The sequence below is a fragment of the Trichechus manatus genome, unplaced genomic scaffold (genome assembly GCF_000243295.1).
Source record: "Trichechus manatus latirostris isolate Lorelei unplaced genomic scaffold, TriManLat1.0 scaffold00056, whole genome shotgun sequence".
Taxonomy (NCBI): domain Eukaryota; kingdom Metazoa; phylum Chordata; class Mammalia; order Sirenia; family Trichechidae; genus Trichechus; species Trichechus manatus.
Genome location: NW_004443992.1, coordinates 12,216,924 through 12,236,966, shown reverse-complemented (window position 1 = coordinate 12,236,966; position 20,043 = coordinate 12,216,924). Strand labels below are relative to the sequence as shown.

The window sequence follows — 20,043 nt, the reverse complement described above, 5'->3', positions numbered from 1 at the left end:
CTTTCACTATATAAACATTATGCCATTTACCTCATTTCTCACCCCCCCCCCAATGTGGGATCATACCAATAGAATTACTTAAAGATAGTGTGTTAATGACATATTCTATATAGCACAAATAATTTTAGAACATTTTTAACATCCACCCTATAAACCAGGCATTTATTTACACAGCTCTAACAATCCAGTGCTGACAGCTGTTGGCCAGTGGTAGCCTTTCTACTCAGGACTGCATCTAGAAGGGCTTTTGGAGGGAGAACTGGTAAATTCAGCTTATCTTATGCTCCTCCTCACACTTCATTTATTTACTGACACCTTAAGGAGTGACTATCATGCTCACTGAGTTTAATGAAAGAGAAATGCTAATGTAATAAAAGGGTAAAGACCCCTCGCCCTCAAGAGCTTAATAACGGGATAGGGAGATAAAGCACCAAATCTGGAGTCAGATGATGCAAGCTGGAATCCCACTCATCCCTTTGACCTGAGGAAAACTGATTAATGTTGTTGGGCCTCAGTGTCAGTGTCCCCATTTTAAAATTGGGATACTACTGCTTTATTTTATATAAGAATAAAATAAGAAGCATATGTGGAAGTTCCTAGCACATGCTTGGCATACAGTAAATGCTGAACTATGAACTTGTAGAACACGTTGTACGTAAAATAGACTATTTCTACTTTTAACATTCCTTACCTTGCTTCTACAACCTATATCTCACCTCTCATCAACCTTCTTGACTCATTAAAAAATATTTGACACTTTTTCTTTTTCCATTAAATCTCTCTTGCGTACTAAGATCAAATCAATTCTCTTACAAGGCTAGGGTTAGCTCCTTTTCTCCAAAAGCTAAAGACTCTGTTGTCTTAAGGGTCAAATTAAAAATCATGATCTTGAAATACAAAGCTCAAAATACAGACCCCTCCATCAGCTTCCTCACAGAACATCGGCTTCAGCCTACTGGAGGAAAGTCTAAGCATTCCCACCTTCTTAAAGCCTTTCCTGACTGCCTCCAAGCAATAACTATCTTGCCCTTCCAAGTCTTAGGTCAAAGGGATAAGGGGATTCCAACTTGCATCATCTGACTCCGAATTTGGTGCTTTATCTCCCTATCCACGTTATTAAGCTCTTAAGGAGGAAGGTTATTTTTTGGATTAGAGGTAAAAAATATTTTGAAGGAAAGGCAGGGAAATGGTATTTCTAAATGGAAATGTCTTGGTTAGCCAGAAGCACAGAGCAGGCACTTAAGTGAAAGGAAATACTGGTATGACACTAATCAGCTGAGGCATAAATGAAGCTTTGAGAAACAAACAAGTCCCTGGACTAGAGAATAAAAATATATATTTCAACTATTGTTGGCCATCAGAATCATTCATGGAGCTTTTAAAATTTGCCCATGCTTAGGGCCTCCCCACCTGAGGCTGTGATCATAGCCAGGGCTGAGAATCACTGGAGCAGGGAAAGAACAGAGGGCAAAAACTGAGCTCCAAGGAACTCCCAAGGCAAGGTCAGAAGAGGAAATTTATAAGGAGGTAAATTTTACAGAAATAAAAGGAAAGCCAACAAAAAAGAAATATGTCAGGATACAAAGAGGAGGAGATTTCAAGGAGGACCAAAAAAACAAAACCAAATCCATTGCCATCGAATGGGTTCTGAATCACAGCGACCTTATAGGACAGAGGAGAATTGCCCCACAGGGTTTCCAAGGAATGGCTGGTGGACTTGAACTGCCTATCTTTTGGTTAGCGGCTAAGCTCTTAACCAGTGTGCCACCAGCGCTCCTTCAAGAAGGAACAGGTGACAAAGACAACAGCAATTGCTATTTACAGATAATGGCAATGCACCTAAAACAACGCATGGCTCCTAGTAGGTGCTCAAGGGATACATACTGAATGAATGAGTGCTGCAAAACCGGCATCTACTCACTGGGGTTTAGAAGCACTACAGTTTACAGATTTTACACTGGATGAGTATCATCATGGAGCACATGGTCTTCACAATTTTGATGGTCATCAAAAATTGGTCTCTGGTACAGAAGAAAATATAAAACCTTTCAAAGTGAAAACAAATTCTTTCATTCATCCAGCCAGTTAGCCAACCAGTCAGCTAACCATATATTTATGTATCCATTCATTCAGCAGTCATTTACTCCAGGAAATGCTAGCACTTCAAAACTTAATCTTCAAGCCTTGTTATTTGCATTAATTTGCATATAATTTTAATCTACTTCAAAACTTTAGTAAAGCACATTTAACATGCATTTTTTTAAATATTTGAAATTCATTTTGACAGATTCTTCAAGCAAAAGCATATTTTTATTATGTTCAGATGATTTTTTGCCTAATATCTGCTGTTGTTCCACATGTCTCAACTTCACTAGAATTTAGTTTTGTTATGATCCTCAAAGTGTCAGACTTATGGGTACTTTCAGAATTATCACATCAATGTTCTTAATGCAAATTTCAGCTTTGAAGTCATTCATTACCAAAAGAGAAGGCCAAATCTCTTTAAGCATGAACTATCTTCCTAACTCTATAACTATCACTGCCACTTTTACAACCGTTTTAAAGGCAACCAATTAAATTAATATTTTCATGTAATACATGAACAAATCCTCACCTCTGTCACTAACTTCTCTATTAGAAAAAGTTCTCCATGTATGGTAATTTCATGCATTTTTACCACTGTACTGATTCGCAAAAACCTGTAAATAAATAAGGTAGGATGTCACCAATGCTGGATTACTAACATTAGTTCAATACACAATATTTCAACAACTGTTAGTATGGAACATTGATTTATTCAAATTTTACACAAATAATGACAGTTACAATTTTAGTTTCTATTTCCCAAGCATCAACAAACATTTAAGATCAATCACTAGAAAATGAGCCTCATGTTACAGGTCAACAACCAAAAGGTATGGGAATAGATCTTTCAAGCAAACAATGGCAAAATTAAAGACATTACTTTAATTTTTATATATGTGTTCTCACATATTATAAATGGAAATGGGTAGACGAATTAAAAGAAAGCTTTCTACTTCCATGAGAAATATATTATCTCTATCAGTATTTTAACACATTTTTTTCTGAAATATGATAGCTATAATAATAAACTCTTTACGAGTTGGTTAGAGAAGTAACAATAAACATCTCAATATTTACTATACCTAAATTACAGTGCTAGTCCTTGCGTACGTAAAGATAAGATGCAATTTTTTTTCCTTTAGGAGCCCACAATGAATGGCACACCATTGAATGGAATTAAAACCCAGTTTACCCAAGTTTGACAGCTTAGAATCTCTGTCTCTACCAGCTGCTGGAGAAGAACAGCGGCTGCAGTTGGACCTATGCCTGGATCAATAGTTCACATCCAGTATCAAGTCCCGAAGAAGACCAGTATCTCTGCTCTATTACAAAAGTATGCAAAACTAATTAAGAAGGTACTACTTCCAGCCATCTCAGTCAGATGTCAAGAGAGGTAAGTGTCAGCTCCTTCTGTCCCCAATCTACATAACATCCTTTAAGTCTACACTCAGATCATAATAGCAAGATTTTTTAAAAAAAGAATAATCTTCCAACTGACAGTTCAATCCATTTATATAATATATAGGCTCTAAATTTTATCAAGGTGTTAATAACAGGAAATACTAACAATGATTTCCTTTCTCATTATGAATCCTATCTAGTCTAAGTTAGCACAAGCAGGGATCTTAGCTAAGGCTGAAATGTTCAACCTTCACTCAATATTTCTCTTGGGGCAAGTTATAATTGGATGTCACACCTATTAATTCAACTTCATTCTGATAATTATTTAATAATTTTCCTCATATTTCTTTTTACAACTACATTTAAAATAGCATTAATATATGCAACAATAACATTTTGAGACATATAAATGACTTAACATTGTAACTACTATATGATCACCCCACAGGAATCACTGGCACTACACTAACACATTTCGGATCAATACAAAAACAATACTTTACTGTATTCTAGATATCTATTGCTGTTTACAGATAATTATGATGCACCTAAAATAATGCATGGCTCCTAGTAGGTGCTCAATCAATACATATTGAATGAATGAGTAAATGAATGAGTGCTGCAAAAATGATATCTAAAAACTCAGTGTTTCTATAAGGCTTATTAAAAAAACTAGTCTGCATTAACGAACATCTTCTATCTTCAAAATGAAAAATCAGTGTGAATAATTAATATCTACTTTAATTTGTTCTCATAAGCTGATTAAACCAACATTTCCACTTAGTCCTGTGAGAAATGAAGATTATAGGTAAATAATATATTTATACTCCCAAGGTTATAAGGTTCTTAAATGAAAGTCAGGAGATAAGTCCAATTCCTTTTACTCCATGCTGTCTTACTGAAGAAACAACTACTAGTTTATTCTTGTAACTCCACTTTTTAGATTCATAATCACTTCAAAGCCTTTGCCAAATAAGTCCTTCCACAATCTATCTGCAGAGGGACCCCCATGAATATTAAGCTAAGTGTTGATGGCAGAGTGGTTAAGAGCTCAGGCTGCTAACCAAAAGGCTGGCAGTTCAAATCCAACAGCCACTCCTTGAAAATCCTATGGGGGCAGTTCTGCTCTGTTCTATAGGGTCGCTATGAGTCAGAATTGACTCAATGGCACATAACAACAACAAGAAATCAGGAAACTATCAGAAAAAATTTAGAAGGAACAGTAGCAGCATTCACACAAGGCCAAGAATAGTGTCCCTTCTTAACAGTCAAATTAAAAACCAAAAGATTCATAGACTACCGGGCAGAGTACAAAGAAAGGTCATGGCTAAGTCATGGGGAATACTTAGACCCATACTGATTAACTGCTGTGGTCCCACCTAACAAATCTTAAAACGATAGGATTAAAACTGATAGGATTAAACTTCTTCCAGGAAATGTAACCATATCCCAGACCAAAGATCAAGAATATTTATAGGAATAAAAAAATCAATCAGCACACAACAAAACAAAACTTAGACTAGGTGGCATCCAATAAAAAATTACCAGGCATGCAAAGACTGAAAAATCATGTATAATGGGGAGAAAAATGAACCAATCAAAACTGATCCAGAACCATCAAAGATGTTAGAATGAAGCAAAGACATTACAACAGTTATTACAACTATATTCCATACGCTTAAAAATTTAAGATCTACCCACTGCTGTTGAGTCAATTCCAACCCATAGCGACCCTAGAGACTGAGCAGAACTGCCCTATAGGGTTTCTAAGGACCGTCTGGTGGATTCGAACTGCCAACCTTTGGCTAGCAGCCAAGCTCCTAATCACTATGCCACCAGGGCTCCAGTTTAAGCATACCCATTGCTGTCAAGTGGATTCTGACTCATAACGATCCTATAGGACAGAGTAGAACTGTCCCATAGGGTTTACAAGTAGCGCTTGGTGGATTCAAACTGCTGACCATTTGGTTAGCCGTGGTAGCTCTTAACCACTACTCCACCAGGGTTTCAAAACAGAGATATACATGCATAAAAAGAACTGAAACATAATTCTAGAGATTAAAAACTATAATGTGTGATTAAAAACTATAATACTAGGTGAGATTAACAATGGATTAGACATTGCAGAAAATAAGACGAGTGAACCTAAAGACACCAAATAGAAACGATGCAAAAAAAAAAAAGAGAGAAAAAAAATTTTTTTAATTGAATAGTGCATTAATAAGCTGTGGGACAACTTCAAGCAGCCTCATAAATGTGTAATTAAACGAGGGAAGGACAAAAAACATTTAAAGAAGTAATGGCCAAAAATATTTAAAATTTTGTGAAAACTATTAATAGATCTAAGAAGCTCAAAGAACTCCAAGCACAAGACACAAAAACTATACTAAAGCACCTCATAAACAAATCACTCAAAGCAAGTGACAAAGAGAAAATCTTATAAGCAGGCAGACCAGAGAGGGGGAAAAAAAAAGGCACATAGAAAGGAACAAAGATAAGAATAGCGGCACATTTCTCGTTAGAATAACAGAAATAAGAAAATAGTGGATCGATATATGTATGTATGTTGTCAGGTGTCGTCAAGTCGATTATCGACTCATAGTGACCCCCACTCATGTGACAGAGTACAACGGCCCCATAGGAATATATGTCCAATAAGTGAGTTTAGAAAGGTTGCTGGATTAAAAAAAAAAAAAAATCCACTGTATTTCTAAATTCTACCAACAAAAATTGAAAACAGTAATTAAAAAGCAACATCATTTATAATAAAATTTAAATGATGTGAAATATTTAGACACAATCAGACAAATAATGTGAAAGATCTATACACTGAAAATGCAAAAGGTTTCTGAGAGAAATTAAAGAAGAGCTAAATAAATGGAGAGATGAACCTTCTTTATGAGTGAGAAGACAAGGCATTGTTAAGATGTAAATTCTCCCTAAACTGCACTACAGACTCATCACAATCCCATCAAATTCCCAGTAGGCTTTTATGCAGAAATTGACAAGCAGATTCTAAAATTCTTATGAAAATACAAAAGATCTAGAATAGTTAAAACAACACTGAAAACAGGAACCAAGTTAGAAGACTAACACTATCTAATTTTAAGATTCATATTATAAAGCTACAATGATCCTGATAGTTTTTGAGTCCAGAAATTAACCCACATGTATACTGACAACAGATTTTCAAAAAAGGTGCAAAGGCAATTCATTACAGAAAGGGTCGTTTGTTTTTTTTTACAATGGTGAGGCACAACTGGATATCCATATAAAAACGAAATAACCTTGGATGCATACTTTGCCCACATGCAAAAACCAACTCAAAATAGATCACAGACCTAACTGTAAAACTTAAAACTATAAAACATTTAGAAGAAAACAAAAGAAAATTTTTGCAACCTGGGTTTAGTCAAAAGTTTCTTAAATATGACAATTAAAGCAAGACTCAGAATATAATGCGAATTGTAATCCACACTATTAAAATGGCTAAAGTTAAAAAGATTAACCATACTAAATATTGGCAAGGATGTAGAGCAACTGGAACTCTTAACATACTACTAGTATAACACTGGTGGGAAAGTAAAACTGCACGATCACTTTTGGAAATAGTTTGGTAGCTCCCTAAAAGTTAAACAAACACCTACCACTGGATCTAGCCATTCCACTCTTAAGTATTAACACAAGAAAAACAAAAGTATATGCACCTAAAAAGACTTATACACAAATGTTCACAGCAGTTTTATTTGTAATATTCAAAAATTAGAAACAACTCAAAGGTCCATGAACAGGTTAGTGGATAAACAAATCGTGGTATACCCAAACAATGTAATACTACCCAGCAATAAAAAGGAATAAATTATACACACTACATATCATAAAACTCAAATTATGCTGAGTGAAATAAGCCAGACATAAAAGAGTACATGCTGTCTGACTCATTTTATATAAAAATATAAAACATTTAAGCTATTGTGTAGTGACAGAAAGCAGTTTAGGGACTGGTGGGGAAGCAGGACAGGGAAGTACATGAGGGAGCAATTATAAAGCAGCTCATGGCAAGATTTGGGAAAATGAATATGTTCATTATCTTGATTGTAGTGATATTTTCATTGGTGTACATGCATGTCAAAAAACCACAAATACTACAACAAATGTTGCCAGGTAAAATGTCCCGAAAAGAGCCAATACAGACTATAACAGAAACAGTGCAAAAGAAAAAGGCTTACATAAATGTTAGTATTAACGTAGGTGAAGGCAGTTTGAGGCTAGTTAAAAACTTCTCCAAACTGAGAAAGCTTTAGGGATCTACAGCTCTGCTGCAGACATGATGGGTTACAATATACTGCCTAGGGATTGTAAACTACTATATTTTAATATTCAGTAGATTTATTATGTGATATATTGGGAACTAGGGGTCCTTCAGTGGTACAAACAGTTAAGTGCTCGACTATTAGCTGGAAGTTTGGTGGTTTAAACCCACCGACAGGCGCCTCAGATGACAGGCCTGGCAATCTGCTTCCAAAAGGTCACAGCCTTAACAATCCTATGGAGAAGTTGTATCCTGCACACATGGGGTAGTCATGAGTCAGAATCGACTCAGTGGCAACTAACAACAACAACATATTCGAAACTATTAATCTAAAGAACTTTATATATTTTCAGGATATACTTTTTTAAAGTTTAAGTGCTATGTTCTTCCATCCAAGGCCAGAAATTAGCATGAGTTCAAAAATAATTCAATAAATATTTAAAGAACAGTGCTGTGTTCCAGGCATCATAGACTTTACAGGAATTTATCTATGTAAGTACAGTAAAATAGTACAGGTCAAGGTTTCAAATAAAATGCTAGTAAGGGGAAATGCCCTTTATTGTTGATAGAAAGTTTTAGGTTTTAGGAATTCTGATAGTTAATTTTTAGAAAAAGCTTATAGTTTTAAATAAGAGTGTATTCTATGAAGACAGACTTTCTTTAAAAGGGAAAAAAGAAGGAAAGATGATCAGACCTCTTAATTAAAGTACTGAGTTTTGGAAGTAAACAGGGAATGCACACATATACACAACTGAGTATCAAAAACATAGTAAAGTATGAAAGAAAAGGCAAAAGCACAAAGCAGAGTTAAAGACTTTTAATAGAATGTCTATAAGTAGATTTATAAAAGAAGAAGAAAGAAAAAGGTAACAGAAAAGAGGTCAAAAACAAAAAGAAAGAAACATATATTGAACTATATCAACTCATGTCTGAGAAACCATAAAGGGAAAATCAGAACTAAGATGTATATTCAACTGATTTGAAAAAGGTTTAATTATTGAAATTAATTTCAACAACTGCTTAAAGGGATAAGTACGAAAAAATCTCCACAGTAAAAGAAAGATAATACAGGACTCAACAACAGTAGATTTCGAGGTCTGTGGACAAATAGAAGCCCTGGTGGAGTAGTGGTTAAAAGCACTCAGCTGCTCACCCTTAAAAACTTCAATTGTTTGAATCCATCAGCTGCTCCTCGGGAGAAAGGTGTGGCAGTCTGCTTCTGTAAAGATTTACAGCCTTGGAAATCCTATGGGCAGTTCTACTCTGTCCTACAGGGTCACTATGAGTCAGAATCAACTCGATGGCAGTGCGTTCTTTTTAGTGGGTAGACAAATAGACTTTCTTTAGCTGTGTAGATCCTGTACAAATAATTACAGAAACCAAAATCCCATCTTCATCCTCACTGCCGGCTCCTGTTTCAGTAGTCCCTTCCAGTACTTTTTCATCCTGGCCAATCAGGAGCCTAGAAAGACCCTAAGACTCTACATCTGTCGCCCAGCATCAAATACCACAGCCAGAAAGAGCCAGATGTACTTAGTATCTACAAGTCAAGTCAATTTCTATTTCTGCCACTTGCCCCAAACACTGCCCTAAGCACAATGGGAGATGAAACAAAGTCTTCAAACACTGTACAGTCTACATAAACCACTAGAGCCAGTGTGGAAATGAGGAATAAAATGGACAATTTGTGCTAAGTACTTCTAAACATTTTGTTACAGCAACAGTCACCAAAATTCCAGTTTCCCCCTAAAGGTACTGAGAGACACCAGCAGAACTCAATGAATACACATACAAGCACAAATGGAGAGATTCATGCAAGGAACGCACTACTCTGCAAATGAGTGGATAGATAGGTGATTTCATTCTCAGTACTACAATGGTGATGAAACTGGAAACCTCTTTCAATATAAGTAAAACTGTTAAACAAACACAAATACAAATATAAATGCAACCCAACATCCAAGCGTTTTTATAAGTCAAAACTTAATAAATTTCCTACAGAACACACTGGAGATAACTTCAATATCTTCCAATCTAAAGCTATCTCCCAAGAGAAATACATTAATTTAAAAATGGCTTCCTTAGCCTTTTAAGTCACCTAAAAAATGTGTTTTCAAATTATATAGAGCATTTCTCCTATCTCATTGGGCCAGTGGCATTCTTCCAGAAAAGCTCTTCCATTGTAGAAATAGTGATATGGCAATAAACTTCATTTTAAAAAACTCATAAATTTAAGATGTCTCATATGCTGATATGAAATATACTTATTTCACAAAGGTTGGAAGCAAAGTAACCTACTAAGAACAGTGAAATAATGATATCTGTTTATAAGTTAACAATTTTTAATCTATTTGTCTGAGCTCTCTTCTTTGTATCTACTCTTCATGTAATTTTCCAATAAATCAGTGTATTATTTACAGGTGTACTTTTGTGGCACAATATTCATTTTAATAATTTTCCTTTATAAAAATAACATCATACAATTACAAAGCAACCAAAGAAAATAAAGAGATATTTGGCTCTCTGTGGTGCAAAGTATTTTTGAACTGATTGTATTTTCTTTCAGGTAATAAACCTGTTCAATGAAACTTGAAATTATTTCAGTAAATATAAAATAGAATAGAATGTTATACCTGGTGTCTTATAACATAACCATATTTTAACAGAAAAAAGTTCTCTCATGCTCTATAACTCTTTGCCCCTTAGGGTTTCCAAGGAGCTGCTGGTGGATTTGAACCGCCAACTTTTTGGTTAGCAGCCATAGCTCTCAGCCACTGCACCACCAGGGCTCCATAACCCTTTGTAGGTTGGTAAATTATTAATGATACACAAACCTGTTAGTTCTCCTGCAAAAGCTTCAAAATTCTATAATACAAAGTTTTTAATCTAATGAAATGCTTAAAATGAGTATGGTCAAAGAACAATGTAAATCTATCTTAACACAGCACAGCAAAGGCATATGGTTATTTACAGCATAGTGCCTGGATTTGATCACATGAGATCAGAAACTGGAAATCACTATATCAACTACATTAGCATGCTGACTACCAAAAAAAACAGAATGAAAATAAAGACCGATAACAGCTCGCTATGTGCCACGCACCCCAGTTTCACGCGGATAGTTTATGTTGAGACGTTCAGAAGAGAGAAGTGACTGCTGGGCTTGTTAATATTTGAAGCAGCTTCTTAGTCTGTTTGTCTTGGGGAAGGTAAGGCTCCTTTCCCTGACCCATGTGCTGGATGGCTATGAGCTTTCTGGTTGTGGCATTCGCCAAGTTAAATCAATGTTGTCCTCTTCACTGTGATGATGTGAGGAGAGAGTCTATTGATCCTTTGCCAGCTAGTATCTCTTCCCACCGGTTTGTACAGTGACATATTGCTTCCTGTGAAATACCAGGTAACAGTAGTTCTAAACATAATGATTCAATCTCATCATGAAGGTCACATGGCTAGAAACAGTGACAAGATAATGGTGATTTAGAATAGCAATTGGGATTCCAGACAGCCAGCAATAATTACCAAGATGGCATTTATTACATCACACATATTATCGTTAATTTTTCCATTAAAACCTCTTTGGACTAAAGTTTTTAATAATTTATGCTCTACTTTCTGATAAAATATTTGAGGTTGCTTATAAAATATAACATGCATGCAAAGCAGAGAAAGATCAAACATGCAGAATGACTGGGAAACAAGTATCAATCACACGTGTTAATACAGACTTGTTAGACTTAACTTTGATTTACTGATTATCAAGGTAAAAATGTGAGGATTAATATATTATATAAGATCCTTATCTTAAAAAAAAACAATAAGTGTTTTAAGGGATAGAAATTAATTCCTGTTAATTTATCTGTTTTTTATAATTATCAATAAGAAAAAAAAATACTAAAATAAAGGTAAGAAATTGCAGTTCTGTGGCAGGATCAGCTAATAAGTTTTCTGATCAACCAACCACATAAAAGGTTAGAAGTTTCCACAGAATGCCTATATTTGGAGACAGCATGGGTTGCCACCATATATTCTTTGTTGGTGATAGTGGTGGCAAGATTAGTATCTCATTGTCAACTCTGACTAGCCTGCTGAGCATTCCCCTACAAAAGGCAACCCTGCTTCCTCTGGTGTTTAGCAATAAGCCCCACATGTTCCTTACATCTACAGTGACCGCAGAAGTTTGTTCTGGGCAGCACATGAGAGTATCCCTTGCTCTTTGAAGCTATGCAGGTATATAAGAGTGTAAATAATAACATAGGCTTTCTATTTACAATGGCAAAGTAATGCCTCCAAATCTATAATCACTATCAATCTGTTCAAATATTAAAAGAGAAAAGGGGCACACTTCAACATCATCTTATTTTAATCCATCGGAGGTATTATCGGACTAATCATATGGAAGAGAACATATTCTCCCACTTTCAGTCTGAGAAAATATGAAACTTAATCGTTGTTCAGTGTTTATATTTTGAATATTCGTATCTTCTTTCCATAACTGATACTATCTATTCTGGGTTTAAAATTTGTCAAGGGTAAAGATCACTCATATTTAAGTTACTTTATGCAGAAACAAGCATATTATCAAACATAAGCAGCTTATTAAAATAGTTTATAGTAATATTGATGATAGGAACGATAAATTATCCAGACAGAGTAAGCATTTGCCATTTTAAAAGGCCAGGACAATAATCAAAGCAGCAAATTTCACATGTATAATAGGACTCAACACCGCCATACATTTTTAGTGGTGTATTGGCTCATATTGCCTCAGAAAAGCAAGCTTAAATTTTCAGGCATTTTCTGAATTGGTTCTTAAACATTGTCGTTTGTTGTTAGGTGCCGTTGAGTAGGTTCCAACTCACAGTGGCCCCATGTACAACAGAAAGAAGCACTGCCTAGTCCTGTGCCATCTTCACAATCATTGTTATGTTTGAGTCCATTGTTGCAGCCACTGTATCAATCCATCTCATTGATGGTCTTCCTCTTTTTCACTGACCCTCTACTTTACCTAGCATGGTGTTCTTCTCCAAGGACTAGTCTCTTCTGGTAACACATTCAAAGTACGTGAGATGAAGTGTCGCCATCCTCACTTCTAAGGAGCATTCTGGCTGTACTTTTTCCAAGACAGATTTGTTTGTTTTTCTGGCAGTCCATGGTATATTCAATATTCTTTGCCAACACCATAATTCAAAGACGTCAATTCTTCTTCGGTCTTCCTTATTCATTGTCCAGCTTTTGCATGCATATGAGGCAACTGAAAATACCATGGCTTGGGTAAGGCGCACCTTAAGTGACATCTTTGCTTTTTAACACTTTAGATAGGTCTTTTACAGCAGATTTGCCCAATGCAATGTGTAGCTTGATTTCTTGACTGCTGCTTCCATGGGCATTGATTGTGTATCCAAGTAAATGAAATCCTTAAAACATCAATATTTTCTCCGTTTATCATGATGTTGCTTACTGGTCCAGTTGTGAGGATTTTTGTTCTCTTTGTGTTGAGGTATAGTCCATTCTGAAGTCTGTAGTCTGATCTTTATCAGTAAGTGCTTTAATTCTTCTTTGCTTTCAGCAAGCAAGGCTGTGTCACTGCATATCATAGGCTGTTAATGAGTCTTCCTCCAATTCTGATGCTGCACTCTTCTTACAGTCTGGCTTCTCAGATAATTTGCTCAGCATACAGATTGAATAAGCATGGAGAAAGGATACAATCCTGACGCACGCTTTTCCTGATTTTAAACCACACAGTATCCCCTTGTTCTGTTCCAATGACTGCCTCTTTGTCTATGTACAGATTCTGCATAAGTACAATTAAGTGTTCTGGAATTCCCATTCTTCACAATGTTATCCATAATTTGTTATATTCTACACAGTCAAATGTGTTTGCATAGTCAATAAAACACAGGTGAACATCTTTCTGGTATCCTTTGCTTTTAGCCAATTATTAAACATCTAATTATATAAAATTACAATTAAATAATGTTACCAACTGTCTGAGTCATCTAGCGCTGCTATAACAGAAATAACACAAGTGGATGGTTTTTAACTAAGAGAAGTTTATTTCCTCACAGTCAAAGAAGGCTAAAAGTCCAATTTCAGGGCATCAGCTCCAGGGGAAGGCTTTTTCTCTCTGTCGGCCTTCTTCTCTTCGGTGTTCCCCCGGACTAGGAGCTTCTCTGCACAGGGACCCCAGTCCAAAGGACGCGCTCTGCCCCCGGCACTGCTTTCTTGATAGTATGAGATCCCCTTGTCTCACTGCTCACTTCTGTCTTTTGTATCTCAAGACATTGCGTCAGGATATAATCCAATCTTGTAGACTGAGTCCTGCCTTACTCACACAACTGCTGCCCATCCTCCCTCATTAACATCATAGAGGCAGGATTTACAACATATAGGAAAACCACACAGTACCAGGAATCATGGCCCCGCCAAACTGACACACACATTTTTGGGGGGACATAATTCAATCCATGACACCAACAAATGTAATAAAAATCAAAACTCAGCACTCATTATTCTACTATTATCTGTGTTCTTGAGGTTATTTACATGTATTTTATCTGTAAGGTGGAAAGACTGCATAATGTTGCTCTATGGTACGTGTCTTACTAACCCTCAGTTCAGTAACATCACATTTGTAGGTCTGAATTTTCCATGTCGAGAGTATTTTAACCATGGTAATTGGCACATGCTATAAACCAGTCCCAACCCACCTCACCCCTGCCCCAAGAGGCGGTTGTTAGCAGCACACCACAGCAGACATGTAACCAAAATGGATTAAGTACTATGTTAGCACACCATGGCATAAGGGATGCATGTTACCTTTTGTTAAAGCACTACAAACATTAAACTTAAGTAAAAGGGTCCCCAGGACTCTAATCTTTTTTTTTAAGTAACAATACACCTCCTAGGTTACATGGAATTTATACAGATTTGAATCTCAATAGGAAAGACTCACTTAAAATACTGTATAAGAGAGTTCTGATCTTCAAAACAGAGAAGCAGTCCTGCTTTGATCATTACCGCCAACATGATAAAACCCAAAAGTATTTTCACTGCTTTAACCCAAGTCTAGTAAACACCTATAACTGCAGTAGCTTTAACCGCTCCTATTTCCAAATAAATTCCATCACCTTTGAACACACCCATACTGGGATTAGATAAATCCAGGGTGATCTCCAGAGTCCTAGAGTAAATTGCCAGAAAAAAAAAGTTATAATTCACAACACTGCATGCAAGTATGCTTACATATGCATAAAAGAGACAGCCTTAGAAGTTATTTTGATGTCTAATGATTAAAAAGGAAAGAAGGGTAGAATTAATTCTAAAAGAGATCAACAGTAAGTAACAATATAAAAAGACAACAGAATTTATTGGTGATACTTAAACTATACTCTTACCTAAAGGACTGCCTTTCAGATTTATAATCCTACAAGCATATATATTTTTATTGGCACTCAAACAAAACCAAAACACATGTAGGACTAATTAAAGAGTCTGCTCATTTTCAGAAAAAGGTGGAAATTTTTACAAATCAAATTAGGTAGAAATGATTGATAGGCTATTCCCATGATGGTGAAGACAAAAGAACTAAAACATGAACAGAATTTCTGGCTAAAACTAAAACTTTGTTTCCATCAAAGAGAAAAAGAAAAAGTTATAGTCGAGCAAGTCTGAAATATTTTGCAAATACAAGTCACTGTCAAAATCAGTCTGTATTACTATTGCAGACTTCTTTTGATCACTGGGGATTAAAAAAAAAAATGGTCTTCCTTTTTCTTTCCTCATTCATGCTTATGACAATCAGGGGGGATAAAAAAGCAACCAAAAGAGCTCTGAAAGAACATCAGTGATACTGCTTGCCACTAGCTGTTTGTGAAGTACTCAAAGATTCTGGTGATGAGTAGGTCTATTAAAAAAAAAAAAAAAAAGCAAAATCTTATTATTATGTTCAGTAACCCAGGTTAAGAGAGATGTAGGATGTAATCATGCAATTTGTGCACAAGACATCTAAAAGAATTAAAATTAGCTGAAACACACCAGGCTGTAAACTCTCTGTGTTAGGAACCAGAGGCCTTTCTAATTGACTACTTAAAATCTAGACTTCATCACAGCACTGAGCTTATTATATTTTAGATATCTGAAGGATGTATGTGTATGCAGGGGCATGGGTGGAGGTGAAAAGATGGACAGTGGTGGACACAAAATTTGTGATTGATTATATGTTGCAAAGTGCAAAGTTCTAAGTTGTTTTTATTTTTTCCCACCCTTTAGCTTCTCTATTAAAAAAATAGCCCTTTTTCAAAGGGAAACTCAGGGCTTTGACTGGTTTTCTGTATGATACAGCACACTATGAAAATAAAGAGTACATACTATGGTTGTTTGGTCAATATAGAATTTGATAAAAAATACAAAAGCTCTGGCTCCAGTGATTTGTTTTAAGATTTCAGATTTAAAGCCATATTTGTCATATTCTTTAACAAGCAAAAACAGCGAAGCAGGTTCAAATGGATAATATGTTAAGTACCTTAAAAAATATATATAAGATAGAAGAAATACAATATGTTCTGATATTTGTGCTTTTGCACATAAAGTTCAGCACATATCCATAACCAATCAAAAGTCTAATAATGTATATTTGCTACCAGATTCACTATTCAGAATTCTTCTATTTATCAAATTGGTGAAGTCTTTCTAAATTAGATTTTTAACACCCTTCTGACTTTCATTATCAGACTTCCCAAGGGCATAAGCTCCAAAGAACTTTTTGTTACATGTAAAATATATCATCTGGTATCCTTTCTGAAACCATAGCCTGTACACATTTTAGTAACTGTGATAAAAATAAACTGTAAGCCTTGTAAAGCACCACTAAGGATTATTAACATTAAAGAACTTTTAGAAGCATCCAAGTACAAAGCTCCTAGTTCTCATATCTGAAGGGCAGAAGTAATGTGGGTTAATACATAAACAGGCACAGAAGTAGTGAAAACCAAGGTGGGATCTATAAGTAAGGCAATCTCATTTTCTATATCATAATAATCTGAATATAATAATAACAAACATGTAGACAAGGTAAATACAATAATGGCACCGACCCTGGCAAAATCTGATTACTGGTACGACATTTAGCTTATCTGATATACTCAAAAAGAACAATTCAATGAAAAGTAATCAGAAAAGCTGGGATCTGTTACCACCACCACGAACTCTCAAATAGCTGGGTCTTCAAACACTTCGAGGGACAGAGTAGCAGGGGCAGGGGTCTGGGGACCGTGCTTTCAGGGAAATCTAGGTCAACTGGCATAACAAAGTTTATTAAGATAATGTTCTGCATCCCACTTTGGTGAGTGGCATCTGAGGTCTTAAAAGCTAGCGAGTGGCCATCTAAGATGCATCAATTGGTCCCAACCCACCTGGAGTAAAGGGGAATGAAGAACACCAAAGACACAAGGAAAATATTAGCCCAAGAGACAGAAAGGGCCACATAAACCAGAGACTCCATCAGTCTGAGACCAGAAGAACTAGATGGTGCCTGGCTACCACCAATGACGGCCCTGACAGGGAAAACAACAGAGTCTCTAACGGAGCAGGAGAAAACTAGGGTGCAGAACTCAAATTCTAGTAAAAAGACCAGACTTCATGTTTTGACTGAGACTGGAGGGATCCCAGAAGATGTGACCCCGAGATTCTTTGTTGTCCCAGAGCTGAAACCATTCCTGAGGCCAACTCTTTAGACATAGATTAGACTGGACTATGGGACATAAAGTGATACTCGTGAAGAGTGTACTTCTTAGCTCAAGTAGATACATACATGAGACTAAATAGGCAGCTCCTGTCCTGCGGCGAGATGAGAAGGCAGAGAGGGTCAGGAGCTGGTTGAATGGACACAGGAAATCTGGGGTGGAAAGGAGGAGTATGCTGTCACAGTATAGGGAGAGCAAGTAGGGTCACATAGCAATGTGTGTATAAATTTTGGTATGAGAAACTGACTTGAATTGTAAACTTTCACTTAAAGCACGATTAAATAAATAGATAAATAAATAAATAACTGGGCTTCAATGATACGCCATTGAAACCCAGTCTCAATTTCTTCAATTGTAAAGTGAGCCTCATTAACCAAATGACTTCCAAGATTCCTTACACTCCTAAAATTCTCTGCTTCTTCAAAAATCTTCTTTCAGAGAGCAAAACAGAAAGTGAGAAATATTTTAGAAATGCATTTCATGAGCAGTCAGTGTTTTCTCACCATTTTGATAAGATTATTATTATGACTGTCAGGTCTCTTTCTTGTAAGTTTAAATGAGGAGAGTGTGATATGGGTAAGACACTATCAATGGGAAACAGTATCAAAGAAAATGATGTTGACGTTGTGAAGCCTAAATTTAAACCTAGACTAAATGTTATGATTTTTACTCCAAATAAAGGACAAATTAAAAGCTTTGATGGTAGGGTACCCAAGAGTTCACAACTCTTACAGCAGCCATCAAATGACTAAAGACAAGGTTGTTCCAATTTTAAGATAAAGGAGCTTTTATTTTCTATGTTCTTTTAGATGAACTTTTTCTCTTATACTATAAACTCGCATTATAAAAGTTAAGGACTATCTTCTCTATTTTCTAGATCCTCCAGAACACTGACAACCACTAAATAAAGAGTAAGAAACAAAAACAAAAACCTGGAGGCCAGGACTTTAGGAAAATTTCATTCTCTCCTATATTGACTTGGTATTTCAGAGGTTGCTTCATCTTTAGAGGTTCTAAATTGGCAGACTCTTAGATGATGCTTTGGGAATAGGCAGTGTCAACTTCAGTGTTAGAAAATTATCTCAGTCACTGGTACCAGAATGTAAACATCACTATACCCAGAGGACTTCCTATACCACAACAGATTCTACCTTTTCTTAGAACCCTGACTGTAAATGAAATAATCCCCAATGCTTGGATTCATTTAGTGACTCAAAGACCTGGTTGGTTTGTAAAAACAGGACTATGACTTAAGAGACTTCAATTCAGGGGGTGGGGCCAAGACGGCGGAGTAGTCAGATACTTCCGGTGGACCCTCTTACAACAAAGACCTGAAAAAACAAGTGAATCCATTATATATGGCAATCTGGGAGCCCTGAACATCAAAGACAGAGTTGAGGAACTGGACTGAGTGGCAGGGGGAGGGAGAGACGGTTTGGTAACAGTGAGGAGTTGCCAGACCTTACCTGGCAGGAGCCTGAGCCCTTCAGGACTGATTAGCTTGAGGAAGAGCAGTGAGGCAGGCATGTTTTCCGCACCAGGAGAGATCCAGCGCCAAAGAGTCTACATGGCCACTCAGAACCAGTGAGAAGTGGCCCCGGATAGGTGAAAGATAAGAACTCGCGTACAGCCTACTGCGCAGATTAAAAAAACACCCCACTTAGGGAAAAAGCTCTCTCCCATTTACCTCCCCGCTCCCTGCTCTGTACTGGATCCTGGAACAGATTCAGCAATTGCCAAGTCCCCTGGGCTGGAAGTAGGATCCGTGACACGCCCAGAGCCATTCTCCCTGCCTTGCAGAGTGAACAAATTAACAAACAGGAAAAAATAAACTGCCAGCTCCCCTAAGCCAGGAACCCAGGGTAGGCACAGCTCCTTTTTCTAGGCACAGGCATAAGGGATCCACAGACTTTGAGTGCCTTTTCCCCTGCATAGACTTGTGTGGGCCCATTTCAACACAGTAGGCCCTCATTACTGCAGGACAACAGGGTATATACTGGAACTCTAATTTCAACTGTTTCAGCTGTGAAGTGGTAGGTTCTTGACATTTGACACTGCTCTGCCCATTAAGCAGGGTCTTCACCTACCCACAGCAGGGGCCTGAGGACTGGCAGCTCCACCCACCCCACCTAGCCACCTGCGATAGGAGCCCATGAATAAGCGGTACCCCACAGTCCTTACAGCCACCAGCATTAGATGCTCATAGTCTGGCTGCAAAACCCACCCACCTACATGCTCTAGGGAACAGAGACACGCCTTCCTCCTGGACACTCGTGGGCAGCTGTCAGCCCCCTGCCCTACTCAGAGTGTGTCCCCCTGCTGCAGCCAGATGCCTGTGCCTACACCAATCACCCATGCTTGTCTAGGACTGTAAGTGAGAGCCTATACCACACACTTGGTGGCTATCTACCTGGGCACCTGAGCTGAATCCATATAGGAGGAGTGGGTGGACTCCTGAGCTCACATACCTAGTAACAGATATAACCACCTGGTGACAGGACATTA

The 20,043-nt window shown here is 37.0% G+C and overlaps 1 long non-coding RNA gene across 1 annotated transcript in view; it reads right to left on the bottom strand.

Annotated features, from left to right (window-relative positions):
* LOC111820920 (uncharacterized) overlaps positions 1 to 20,043 on the bottom strand; it is a 144,439-nt gene that overhangs the window by 11,765 nt on the left and 112,631 nt on the right. Inside the window, exons 2-3 of the long non-coding RNA XR_002824421.1 lie at positions 2,615 to 2,699; positions 1,922 to 2,021 (exon numbers count right to left, since the gene is read on the bottom strand). This is a non-coding gene — a long non-coding RNA (uncharacterized LOC111820920). The remainder of the gene's footprint in view (positions 1 to 1,921; positions 2,022 to 2,614; positions 2,700 to 20,043) is intronic.